Source organism: Coffea eugenioides, chromosome 7 (assembly GCF_003713205.1).
Source record: "Coffea eugenioides isolate CCC68of chromosome 7, Ceug_1.0, whole genome shotgun sequence".
Taxonomy (NCBI): Eukaryota; Viridiplantae; Streptophyta; class Magnoliopsida; order Gentianales; family Rubiaceae; genus Coffea; species Coffea eugenioides.
Window position 1 is genome coordinate 31,125,140 of NC_040041.1, and position 14,532 is coordinate 31,139,671.

A 14,532-nucleotide genomic window follows, 5' to 3' on the forward strand; every position below is an offset into this window, starting at 1 on the left:
TGCATGTGTTTACACTAAAGAAGATAGTAGATTTCTCATAGTTTATTACTTGTCCTGAGGCCTTTTCATAGGTAGCAAACATCTGTTTCATCTGCTAGGCTTCCTGGACACTGGCTTTACAACAAAATAGAGAGTTGTCTGCAAAAAGGAGGTGGGATAGAATTGGATACCCCTTTTCGACCCTTACTCCTATTATGACTTTTGTGCTAATCAATTGACTCATCAAGTTTGAGATACCTTTAGCGTATATTAGGAATAGATAAGGGGAGAGGTGGTCACCCTATCTAATGTCCCTGGAAGGCTGGACATATCCTACCTTTTAACCATTACCATTAACATTAACACAGTTCAAGATCCACCTTACTCAGATATGACAGAATCCCACTTTCATCATTATTCTTCCTAGCAATTGCCATTCTACCCTATCATAAGCCTTTGATAAGTCAAGTTTTAGGGTCATAATACCATTTATACCTGTTCTCTTATTTTTCAAAAAGTGAACCATTTCTTGGGCTAGGATAACATTGTGACGACCCCACTTCCCCCTAAGGCGAACCAAAGGGTTGGCGGGCCGTCCGCCCAGCTCTCGCCAGGACTCACGCAAGCATTCTAACCCAAAACCTTTCAAAGAATAACCTAATCTATTACAAAACAACTTTTCCCGAATAGGATCATCCTTAAATCTACATTAACTTCAGAGATAGCAATGATAAATTTGCCAGTCAAGGCTCTCAAACGTCCCACGTACTGCGTACCAAAGTATAAAGTCGTACCAATCCGGATAGATAAATACACAACTCTCTATTTCAAACTTACAAGCCAAGTAATTGAATTAGGGTTTACACATTTTTCAGCTTCAAGTGGCAACCCAAAAGAAAAGTGCATTATCTCAAATAACACATTACAGCCCACAGAATAAATTATAGTATCCAAATACAATTCAAAAGGACAACATAAGTAAGCATCCAGCTTTCAGTTTCCAGAACCTGTTAAGGAAAACAATAAACGTGGGGTGAGCTAAAGCTCAGTGGTGCCCCAAGACATGCACTCACATAAATCAACCAACAGATAACAATTTAAACAAATTTAATCAATTAGGAAAGCGTATAACAACACAAGGTAGGATACAGGGGCTCTCGGGAGCCATTCTCCTCGCCTGATCAGATACCCTCGTAGTTGACCCTCCGTCAACTTTCACTACTTATAGTCCATGTAGATCCACTTATTTTAATCCTAACCCGTCACCGTTCATACCTCTGCTTCGGGCCCGAACTTCGTCTACCGACGCAGTATACTCGAGATATACCCGTATAAAATTAGTCGAGGGATTCACCCACCGACGTTATGGTAGTTGATTCACGAGTCGAGGGATTCACCCAACGACGCAACTACATTTAGATTCACGGATTCATAAGTTATGGTAGTTGATTCACGAGTCGAGGGATTCACCCAACGACGCAACTACATTTAGATTCACGGGTTTATTAGAAAATGTTTCACACACGTCACCACTCGAACGGCTAGTGCGATAAAGTACACACTGCTCACTTCGATGGATCAGAAACCATTTGTTTCATTTTTGACAATCATCACATAGCGAGTTGATAAAGCGCTTAACCACATAAGCATAAAACAAGCAGGGACACTCACCAAGAGTGGAGTTCAGATATCAAGTTGAGAATCGAATTCCGCGTCCTCGCAAAATCCTAGAAACCAAATTTTGAAACTATGAGTTTTTACTCAGTTTTTAAGCTTATAGATATTGAGGTATATCTAATATACTACTAGTTCACTTTCCCTTAGAAAAATCAAGAATTTCCATAGGTTGAATCTTGACCAAAGTAGAAGAATTGTTTCCTTTAGTTTTCCTTGGAATACTTTTCTTATAAAAGGTAACTGGTATTATTTTCTTGAAATAAGTCGACAAATCTCTTAATATCCACGTTAGGAAGTTACTTTGAACATTTCTTTAAAGTTACGGCTTTTGCAAAAATTATCCTTAAAAACTATTTTTCCTGAAATAGGGTTTCTTGCCGAGCAAGTTTCCCAAGCTTTTCACTAAGATTAGTAAAACTCGTATTTTGGAACTTTTCCTATAGTTAACTATCCAAGTGCAAAGCTTAAGGAAAGAAAAGGAATTAAAATAAGACTTAGAGTTTTCAAAAGCTATAGAACTTATTTACTATAGCTATCAAGGCTAGATTGAGCTAAAGAAAATTATCGAGTTGGAAAGTTTTAGGCAAAACACTAGATATGGAGTTTTATAATATAATACTAGCTGGAAAAATATTTTTGATTAATTTGATCACAGTTACTCGAGTTCGCAAGGTCGATACAACTTCCACAGCTCCGATTCCGTTTCGAAATCATAATATGGATCAAAATATGGCAAAAATCACATAGCAAATTACTAGAGCTTCGTCAATCATTAGCCCTAGCTTTCAACAATTGCATTACTGAATAAAATAAAATGATCAACCAAGGCTTCATCAATCATTAGCACTTGGTTTCAGCAAACCCATCATAAGCAAATAAAAATAAAAGTAAAGCCCCAAGACATTCCAGCAATTAACTTCCATCATCCAGTAATACTTTATAAAATCATTCCAATGGCCAAGGCTTCATCAATCATTAGCCTTTGACATCATCAATCACCACCAACCACAATTTAATCAAGAATTTAAACCACAAGTAGATTACAAGTTCAATCCAAATCAAAATTTAGTTTCACGAAGAAAACATGACATTCATACCAAAACAGTCTACTTCAAGGATTCCCAGACAGCAGTACACATGGAGGAAAAATAGGAAATTTCTACAGGACAAAGGCTCATGAATCTAGTTTCAAATGCCACTGACGGCACCTTAATCGGATTTTCCTACACCAAGATATAAGCATTTTGCCTAGACTGGTCAGTGAAATCCGAAAATCTGGAAACTCTTGTTCACTTGTGAAAAGCTCCTTTTTCTCTTTTTAAAACCATAAGGCTTTTATTCTAACCATCCATACAACTCTTGTAGAATTTTAGCACCACATTTTCCAGGCAATTTCAACCATTATGAACTCAAAGAATAATTTCACTTTCAAGCTGGGGAATTCTTACTCAAACTTTGGCAACTACAAGGAAAATTTCCAGCATTCGTATACCCACGTTTTTGGTTAAATCATTCGTGATATCAAATGTTTCATTGCTAAACAACACGTATATCTTAAGATACACCTTTTTCCTGTGTTTCGAAACCATTTTATGCTAAGGAAAATATTCAAACATCAACTAGTGAAATCCGGAAACAATTCAATATTTTCTGCTCAAACGTTTGGTTAGCTAAATTTTCCAGTAACCATTTATCTTGTATTAAAAATTTTCCTTGGTTTATTCAGTTATTTAATTACTCAAATTCGGCATATAGATACTCAATTTACTGGTTAACATTTCCAGTTCAAAAATTAGGTTTGAATCACAACCCAAAACATCGAATTTCCAAGAAAATCTCCAGCTAGCCTCGGTTTGAGCTGCACAAAAATCTGGTTGCATCTTGTTTTTATTTTTAGTTCTAACTCAATTAATTAACTACGTGCAAAGCTAAAATTTCTTGTTATTTACTAGTTAATCAAGGTTAGAGGCTCAAAACAGCAAAGTTATACTACATGAGCTACATTACCCAAGATAACTCTCGGCAGAAACTTTTCCAGCAAAGCAGAATTTCTTATGCTCCTTAATTCATCATCCGAATGCACAAAATTAACATACAAAGCCATAGCCAGGTAAATCAACTAGTGCTTAGTCATATAATCCACAATACAGGCTCAGATTATCAAATTTAAATAGATTACAACTGCAACTCAGATTTCTGGTGCACAAAAATTCCCTTTCACTAAATCAGAATTTTTCCCAGGTTCCTGATTCCATCATCCGATCACATAACTCCACATGCAAGGCCTTAATTGTATAAATCAACCAAGTTTCAGTTAACTAATCATAATCTCGGTTGCCTATCATCACAACAAAGCAGATTACATCATGCAATTCTTAAATCAGTTTTCGGTCAACCATTTTCTTATCAAAACAGAATTTTCTAGTGTTTTGATTTTATCAATCGACTGCATAAAATCCACATGCAAGGTCATAACTAGCTTAATCATTATGTTGTTAGCTAGATAATCATAGGTATCAACTTAGTTCATCACAATGTAGAAGATTAGGTACTACAATTCCGATTTATGCTCACGGAAGTTCCACTTCATCAAAACAGAATTTCTTGCAACTTAATTTTGTCATCCAACCACACAACCCCACATGCATGCTTATAAACAGCTTCATCAACCTATATCCAACTAGTTTAATTCCAGAAATTACCTCAGTTTAAGGCTTAGCTCACACGACAGGTAGCTGCAAAAAGTTTTCCCTCGGCTGGCTATGGAATTCAGGTATGGCTGGGCTGAGCTTGGTTTGTGTAAGCTGTGGAGTTGGTGGGTGTGGTTGAGCCCAGCTGGTGGGAGATGATGAAGGAGATGGCAGCTCGGCAGTGGTGGAGGAAATAAAGAAGCTCGCACGGTTCCCTCTTACTCTCACCCTCTCACGGACAGCTCAAGGCCGCAACTCACACAACACTTTCTCTGGTTTCCTCTCTCAGCTTGCGGACAGAACAGAAAAAAATTTGCAGCTCGCGGACAGCTCTCCTTGTCGATGATTACAAGGTGGTGGCTCACAAGGTTTTCTCTCTCCTTTACTTCGGTCTAAGGCAGAGGAAATGGAAATGGTGGTGGTTTGTGATATAAGAGTGAAGGGATAGAGAGATGGTGCCGCGGTTTTGGAGAAGGTTTTGAGTGTAGGGAGAGGTTGTGTATTGAAGTGGTGAAAGTTTTCATTGGCCGAGTAAGGAGGTGGTCTATGATATTGTCCGAAATCTGTTTTGAATCGCATGGTAATTTGTGGGGTAGTGGAGGGTAGTTTAGTCTTTACACATTCCTTCTAACGAACACTTAAGTCCTTGGTTCTAATTTGATCCCAAAAATTAATCCCAAGTATGATTTGATCGCCTAATTATACGCTAATCTTGCAAGGCTTTGATTATCGAAATCCTTACGTCCTAAGTTTACTTAGGGTACTTATGTCGTTTTTGTCTAAGATTTATCGATTACAATTTAATATTAAGGTTCCTAGTAATTCCTAACATTATTTAGCGATTAAATTAGTTATCAGAATTTCCAATTATTTATTCCCAAGAAATAGAGTTAGTTAACTCGAAATTTATTGATTTAGTATAATAAAGTCAAGTGAAATAATAATTTAATACAAGTGTGTCAGTTTGCACATAAAAAGTTATTTTTACGCACTTATTGTGAAAACAAAGAAGGATAAGACTATAATTATCGAAATTTTCACGCCTTAAGTATGTTTAGTATATTAGTATCATATTTATCTAAAATTCATTGGTTTTCATCTTAACACGAAAATTCCTATTAACATTTAACATTATTAACGATTAAAACTAGTTATCGGAAATCAAAGAATTTATTTTAAAGTAATGGAATTAATCCAACTCAAGAAATATTCATTTAGTATGGCAAACCGAATAATTCAATATTGGCACAATTATATTATTTATTACATAGAAATTATCTTTATACTTTTATTGCAAAACAATTAATTACAATACTAGAATTCAAAGAAATTAATTATTAGATCAATGAAATAGTTTACCATAGAAATATGAAGGTAATGTAACAAAACTAAGAAGTTTAGTAGTTTAGCACAATTCTTTTATTTTGCACCTAACGTTTATTTCTACGTACTCATTTAAAAACAATTGGACTTAGTGCTAAAATTTATTAAAGAATTAAAATGTAAATAAAATATGCACTGATATTTATATGTCTATTTTCAGGGTTCTCACAAACATTGTCAAGAATATACCTACCAAGAACAAAAGTTGACTGTGCAAAGCTAATGCAGTTTGGGATGACTTTTTTCAATCTATTAGCCAACACTTTTACTATGACTCTATACAGGACATTACACAGGGATATAGGTCTATATTGTGAGAAATTAACTGGAGCCTCTACTTTAGGAATCAGGGTCACAAGTGTTTCACTGAGGACTTTTAGGAGATGACCACTATTTAGGAAACTTTGAACAGCCATAACAATGTCATTTTTACAAACATGCCAATATCTTTGAAAGAAAAGAGGGGACATACCATCAAGACCTGGTGCTTTATCTGGATGCATGGAGAATAGAGCACTCTCCACTTCCCTTTCTTCTACTGGTTTAATCAACATTGCATTCATTTCCACTGTGACTGTACAAGGAACAGCCTCAGTAACTACATCAATATCTGATGGCTGGGAAGATGTGAAGATTTTCTTGTAGAAACTGCAAATTTCCTCTTCAATATCCTATTCTGTCTCACACCATTTGCCTTCTTCATTCTACAGACATGCTAGTCTATTCCTTGTCCTTCTGGTTCTTACCTTTGCATGGAAGAAAGTTGGGTTCTTATCGCCCTCTTTAAGCCACCTGCATCTTGCTTTTTATGCCCTATAGATCTCCTCTTGTTTATATGCATGGCTTAATTTCAATTTCAGGTGAACAATTAGCCTCTTGTTCTTGTCATGCTCACCTTGCTTTGCTTCCCGAATCTATTGCTTTAAAGCCTGTCTCTTTCCCAAAGTTGTTTTTGTTTTCATTATTCCAGTCTATTAGAACTTGCTTACATCTTTTGAGTTTTCTTGTCAATCTGAACATCTTACATCCCTGTTGAGGTTCATCCCAAGCCTTGCTGATCAGTTCCTGAACTTGCTAGTTTTGAGCCCATCTTTATCAAAATAAAACCTTCCTCCTCCCTTCCTTCTCTTTGGCTTTTTGTCTAGCAACATGATACTATGATCAAAAACCTCCTTCTCAATATGCAAGCACTTTGTTGTTTCAAACTTTTGGCTCTACTCCTGATTTGCTAGCACTCTATCCAGCCTTTCTTTTATCTCCTAACTATTCCAGTGTGAGATCCATGTCCAAGGCTTTCCTTCATACCTTATATCTACTAGGTTATTCCTATGAATTAAACTCCTAAAATCATCAAAACTGTTTTCAGGTCTTTGCCTTCCACCCCACTTCTCCCCGTTTGATAATATGTCATTCAATTCCCTTGCCATTATCCATTTCTCTCCCCAGTGATTCATTTTACTCTCTAGTTCCCTCCACTACAATCTTTTTTTCCCAGTATCTGTACTTGCATATATTCCAACAAAAGTTCACTTACAATTTTCTTCCACATCCAAAATGTGAGCAGTAATGTAAAAATTTGATACTTCAATCTGTAAAATTCTAATCCAGTGCTTCCAAAGCAAAGTTAGCCCTCTAGATTTACCTACTGAATCTATTACACAGCATTCCTCAAAGTTTAGTTTCTTCTTTACATTTTCCATAAACTTTTTTTGGTTTGTTGTTTCACACAGAAATAAAACACTCAAGGTGTGAAGATGTAATACCTCCTTGAGTTTGGGAACTATCAAGGGGCTCTCTGCACCTTAACAGTTCCACAGCATCACCTTCATTGACATTGTGGAGGCCATTCAGGGATTGCATCTGTCACCCTTATTGTGTTTCAGATTGTTGCTCTCTTTTTACAAGCTTATTTTCCCTCTTTTATATTTTGTCTGAATCCACAATCATGTCCTTTGGTTCATCCCTTAGCTTGAATTTTCTTTTCTCCCTTAGGATTGACTCCTTTTGTTGTCCCTCTATTTTTGCTAGAGGTGTTCTCATCCCTCTTGGATTCCTTTTAGTTGTTCTGGTTCTCCTCCCACCTACTACATTTTCTTTTTGCACCAGCTCCTGTTTTCCTTCTTTTCCTATTCCTTCTACTATTCCTTCTTTTCCTTTGTTCCCCCCTTGTGCATTTTCCTGCAAATTCCTTTTCTCTCCCTCATTTGCATCAATCCACATTTCATCTCCTCTGCCATGCTCCCTAGAAACTTCCTTTTCCTTTATGTAAATATTTGGAGGTGTTTGCACTTGATAATCCTTTTCCTTTCCATCTTCCCTCAAGATTTCCTTATCCCCTATACTCTCCCCTTGTACTTCCCTTATTTCCTTTTCCAGCTGCTCCCTTCCTTCACTTACCTGTTGTTTCCTTTCTTGCATAATCTTGTGCTGAGAGTTCTGTTGGTCTTTGCTATTCTGCCCCACTATGTTCCTTCTTTGATTTTCACTTATAGTTATAGCTCCTGTGCTTTGTTCTTTTCTTGTGTCTTTTGAGCTGGTATCCTTTCTTCCAATTGAGTCCTCAGGGGTGAAGCCATTATGTCTCCTGCTTTCAACCATGGTCCATTTTGGCCTTCCCTTAGCACGGTTCCAGTCTTTTCTTCAAAGCTACATGCCTTATCTCCAATCTAAAGTCATTAAGGCAGGCTAGATTAATCAAGTAGGTCTTGTGTGAGGTGTTACATAGTTCCTTGCATTCTAAGTAGTGCTCAACAAAGTGACTTACTTTTAATGTAAGCCCAAACTTTTTAAGGCAGGCAAGATTGATCAAGTAGGTGTTTTCTTATGGTGCTAAATAATATCTTGTATTTTAAGCATAGTTATTAAACCCGGCCCGGCCCGGCGGTCGAACCGGTCAAACCGGGCATGAGACCGGGCTGGGTTTCAAATTGGATCGTTTAAGCAGTCAAACCGTTGATTAGTCAACGGACCGGCGGTTCGACCGGACTAAACCGGAAACCCGGCCGGTTTTGTCTAAGAACCAGGTTTCATATAAAAAATTTTATGCTTATGCCGAGAGTCGAACCTTGTACCTCTGGTACAGAGCAACAACGACGCAACCGCTAGGCTACTTCATGAGATGGTGATAAGTTTGCTTACTTATACTATATAAACATTTTCAATTTTATCTTTCTTTTTCATTTCTCTAAAACAAATTTATTTGGAATCTTTTAATAAAAATTTATGACCCCCAAACTTATGAAATGGACTTCAAAAATAACATATTACATAATTCATTTTAAAAACATATATTATTTTTAATAATTTTTTGCACTTAAAATTTATAAATAAGTCAGATAATTACACTAAACATAGATAAAATTTTATACTTGAAATTTGGTGTATTACTAAATAAGTTTATATTTTATTGATTCTTATATGAATTAATTTTTTTATAGCAAATTAAATTATATGAGCATTTGCTATGACATTATTTATTATAATTTATGTCATACATCCTATATCAACATTTATAATATATAATATTTAAATATATGTAGTGACCCACTGGTTCAACCACTCACCCACCGGTTGAACCAGTGACCCGTTGACCCACCTCCTTCGCCGGTCTCCCCTCCGGGCCGAGTTTAATAACTATGATTTTAAGTGAAATAGAGGGATTAGACAAATACCAAAGACAAGTAAGAGATTATGAACAACTAGTTCAGTAAAATTCAATACAGAGAGCATCAGTATAGGCCTTTGCAATATTTTCCTTGCTAGGATGAGAACTTGATAACCCAAAATTTAAGCTCTAGTGTGTAGTTCCTAGTTGATGAAAACAATAAGGGACAAAAGCATCAACTGTGAATTTCCAATCCAAAATTTGCAAAAGATTAATTTAAAGTATGAAAGTAATGATCTTGTAAGGGCAAATTGCTGTTTTAGTTTTCTTTTGGACTCATCTCAGTTTCATCCCTTCGTCATTTTGTTTCTCTCCATTTAGTCCCTAATCTCAGTTTCATCCCTTCGTCGTTTTATTTCTCTCCATTTAGTCCCTAATATCTTCCATGTTCACAAAATAGTGTACTTAATAGGTTGTTTCTCAAAATAAGTTTTACCAATCATAAATGTGATATTAATAAAAGTTCATATAAGTGAAAGGTAGAACATGAAACTGTGTTGTTATCATTTGGATGTGTAAATTCAACTCTTGATGGGGTTGAGATGGGAAAAGTAAAAGGCTTCACAATTTTGCTAAAATTGGCACAATCAGAATTTCTACTTGCAGGTAATGGCTTCTCTTCCACTTAGGGTAAGTTTGCACAAGGTTTTGTCCATCAATTTCAAGAGGAATACCATTAGGTGATGTAGGTTTGGTTCTTTGTAGTATAAGAGACTCAATAAAATAAATTGCATAATGAGAGGTCTAAACTAAGATAAGTCCTTAGCAGGAAACTAAATGATAATTTAAAAACTTCAAAAAAATTTTTAAAAGTAATTAGTGAAGATGCTACAAGTAATATGTCAATTTAGTTACTTGTTTGGTTTTGGGGAAGATCAATATGAACCAATTCACCGTATTTAGCTTCACCAAAGTGCAACACAATATAACTCTCATATGTACATGTATATAAGTGAATCACAAAGTTGATAACCTTCATCATCCTTAAGGTCATAATATGAATGCTCCTCTATAAATTATTTACAACATAACAAAGACTATATTCAACTATGCCATATTTAGATAGTATATCATATTGTAGCCAGCTCTTGCATACCAGATTATATGGTGGCAGTGGATGCCTTTGTTTCTATTTTTGTATTTACAAAGTTTCCAACATATGAGGATGAATGCACACTCTTTCATGAATAACAAGTTTGTTTAGTATGATATTATACCTTCCGTTGATAAGCGCTTCTTTTAGCCAAGTATCAAATTGTATAGCCTAGGATTGAACATAACTAGATTGATGTAGAGACCTTAAGTTATGAGTGGCAGATCCATAACCAATTATTAGGTAGTCTCATCTTTGAGAAGGGCCAAAGCTCTACCCATTTCATAATGGTTAGTCCCATCCTGGCTTGACTGAATAGACAGTTAATAAACAGGGATATCAGCTTCTGGGTATATAAGCATGAGGGGTACCCATGCTCCATGATCGAAGCCATGCTTCTTATCCTCATCTACCTGATTGAAACCAGAGGCTGCAAGCAGTTCTTTCACCTTCTTTGCCAATTCTGGAGCTCCAATTGCTGGATAATTGAGCTGAAATTTATAAGTGAAGATGATGTAGGAATTCTTTTAGCAGGATAAAGTCAGATATTCAATTAATCACAATTTTCGAGTTCTACTATACAACACTGTATATTACTAAGTAATACACTCCATATGGTCAAGTACTTCACTCCATATGGTTTAACAACTTTCTTAAGACTGCTGTTGCTCAAGTTCAGTGAAAATTGCATTTGCAAGGTGTAGAAAGGTCTCCCACTTACTGCCTACTTAAAAAAATGACTAGTAATGGTTGCACAAAAGTCACCTTTCCACACTCAAAGCGGTGAATCAGTCTTGTATGCATGATAAGCAAGCTTTGCCATATATATAGTCTTCAAAAGTTGTAAAGATATGAAAAACCACAAGAAGTAAAATGCTGGTTTTTGATTTCTTATATAATTTTCCATCTTATGCAAGTACCATTACTTTAAGAGTAAATCTTTCCTACACTGACGGTGTATACACTATCATCATTGGATTCATGACATATATACAAAAGTTGAATTTCAAATTCAAATTTTGCATAGTTGTCAATCATCCAACGCTGATAGTGTATACACTGTCAGTGTAGGAAAGATTAATCCTTACTTTTAAGAGTAAATCTTAGTGAAAGATTTTGCAATAATTAAACTTGTTTCTTCAAATACAATAACTTTTATAATATGATTTTGCCCTACAATTTAACAACACTTATCCTATTAAATTTTGTCGTAGGGTAAAAGAAAATTCAGTAACTTTGTCTTTGTAAATAAACTTTACAATGTCAATTTTCATTCGTTTGCTAGGTGATCTAAGCATGCCTATCCAAACGAATGCCATTTCTATCCATTTTTCCCCTCACTTCTGAAGGAAACTTTGCCACCCTCCTGATGCATAACCCCCTTTAATATCTCTGTCATTCCATTCTTCTTTTCTTCTTTACCTCAACCACTAGCATTTTCTCAATTGCCAGATAATAGTTGCAACCACTTCCTCACTCAATTGCTCACTTAATCGACCCATCTTCCGCTAGCCTAGTACCTTCAGATTCTATGTCTAGTCCTTCTCACCCCAATCTTTGACCTCATTTTTTAACATGTCCCCTATATTTGTTGATTTTGTTAAAAGCCATTTTCCCTAGAGTAGTCATCTATGAACTACAATCAAGTTTGGATTCCAGTGGAGAAGCAGTACAAGGACTCTTTAAGGTTTATCAACTCACCAACTCAAGACACTTTGAAACAAATGCACATTGAAATGGATAAATAATAAACTTGGATGAAGAATCAGGAAAACTAACATTTCACCTAAAATAGGTGATTGCTTGCAATAAGACCTTAAGAATAGATCGAACAACATATCTTGAGGACCTCATAACCTAGCAAAGACCCTATTGCCAATAAAGTTGACTACTTCAACCTACTTTAACTTGAAAATACTCTTCCATCTTTGTTTATTCTTTTAATGCAATATTGTGATAGTTAATGACAAATAACATGCCATCACTACAAAGAAGCAGAGAAAGAATAGCAGTTGCTTGAGATTGTCATATAAATGTTCAACATTAGCACAACTACTAGAGTGGTTTGTAATATACCCATAATAACAAGTTAAAATCTACATCTTTATTTAGGATACTAGACACTGGGAAAGAACTTGACAAATAACTCTGTGATTTTTGGTGTTTGTCCCTAATTCTTGAATACATAATAATTTGTTCTCTATAATTAAGAACTCATATATGATCCTAAATTGTTAGAGGAGAATCATAGAGTTCACTAAGCCCTCTTAGATTATCTTCAACAAGCCTAATTTTGTACCGCAATTTTTAGTGGTGGACATAGAAGTCAGAAATGAACAATGTTGCATGCTCTGGAAATAAGATAGAGAACCAGAGGATCCAACTCACAAGCAATTGGTTATAGGCAGAATGGCCTAATATAGTTACTGACAAGATAGGCACTTTCAAAAAAGCAACATGGAACTAGAATAGCATCTCTGACACGTTAGCTAGAATAAAAGAAACTTCTTTAAAACAAGCAATTGAGCGCTTCTAGCAATACAAGTTAAGAAAGCCCTATGATACTTTAGGAATGACCACATAGCATTCAAGAGTCAAGAGCTAGCAAAGCAAATTGAAATAAACTAAGAGAGGGACAAAGATCACTGGCTAAATAGATCTCTAAAACTACAAAATCAAGGTTGATGCTAAAAAAAAACTGTGGTCACATATCAAAAGAAAGCATACAAGACATATTCAAACTACCATGAACAATGTCTTCAATGAAGAAGATGTTATTTATTAACTCGAATACTATAACAAAATCTTCAATGAAGAAGATCATCATCGAGACTTGTAAAAATTTTACTCCTTGTGGTCCAAATCCAGAGAGATTAGAATACACCCCATTAGCAAATTAGTTAGAGCCAATATCCAAACTGTAGGGTTACATAAACAGCATACCACAATGTTTAGACCATCTTTAAATAACAGAATATTCAGAATAAAAATTCAAAAGTTGTTGTAAAATTTCATATTCTCCAAGAATTTCATATCTTTCAAATTTGCTAGCAAATTTCTTTCATATAATTGTCTTGTAGAACATCAACATACATGCATCTACATCAATAAATGAATGAGATACTTATAGTTTGCACAAGTAATACATTGCCAAACAAAATATATTATATAAATTTTACATATCCTCTTAGATCTTATGTTATTCTTTTCTTCTTTAATAACCAAGATGAGTATAAAAATGTCAAGTTTTGTTTTAAATTCTTCTAACCAGCCAACTTATTGTCCATTGTTTAGGTTAAATGCGCATCAACATCCTACAATTAACATACAAGCACAATGAACTGACACAATTCATATTGAAAGACAAAAGCAAAAACCTATCTAATGTATGAGATAGCTCCCAACAAGTGTCAATATTGAATCTAAAACATGTGGAAGTAAATTATAAACAATCATAGAACATATGTAAGTGCCATATACCTATATACCAACATACTACATCCACATGAGCATAAATGTGTTATAAGAAGGAAAAAAGAATAGGAAGGCACCTCATACATGGGCCTGGGGAAACCATAGAAGTCATGGATGGTATCATGGCAACCATGGATGGTATTTACAGTTGGTTCTGAGGTATCCCAATAAGAAGATATCACCATAATCCTCTTAGGTCTCTAACTAAACATAGTTTTTTTGAAAGCCTACAAGAAATGTCTAGCAGCCAATGACTCATCTATAGAAAGCATTGGTGATCCATGAGATATGAAGAAGGTCTTCTTAATAGCTCTCATCTTCTACTACCTTTAACCTCCTTGACCCTTCCAACTTCTTTGTTAGCCTAGAATCAGTAGTTTACTTTGTTAAAATTTGGTCAATATGAAATCCTGGCGCCAATTCAAAGGGCTTAGAATGCCAAAAATGCAAAATCATGAAGGAACAAAATAAATTATTACATAAACAAAAATACAAAGGGAAACTCTGTGAAAAGGGTGCGTAGGAATGCTTAATTCATGAAGTGTGCTCAAATTTGAGCAATATGTAAAGTG

At 35.3% G+C, this 14,532-nt stretch overlaps 1 pseudogene; it reads right to left on the reverse strand.

Annotated features, from left to right (window-relative positions):
- Positions 1–10,440: 10,440 nt before the first annotated feature.
- LOC113777224 lies at positions 10,441–14,277 on the reverse strand (annotated as a pseudogene).
- Between the last annotated feature and the right edge of the window lie 255 nt (positions 14,278–14,532).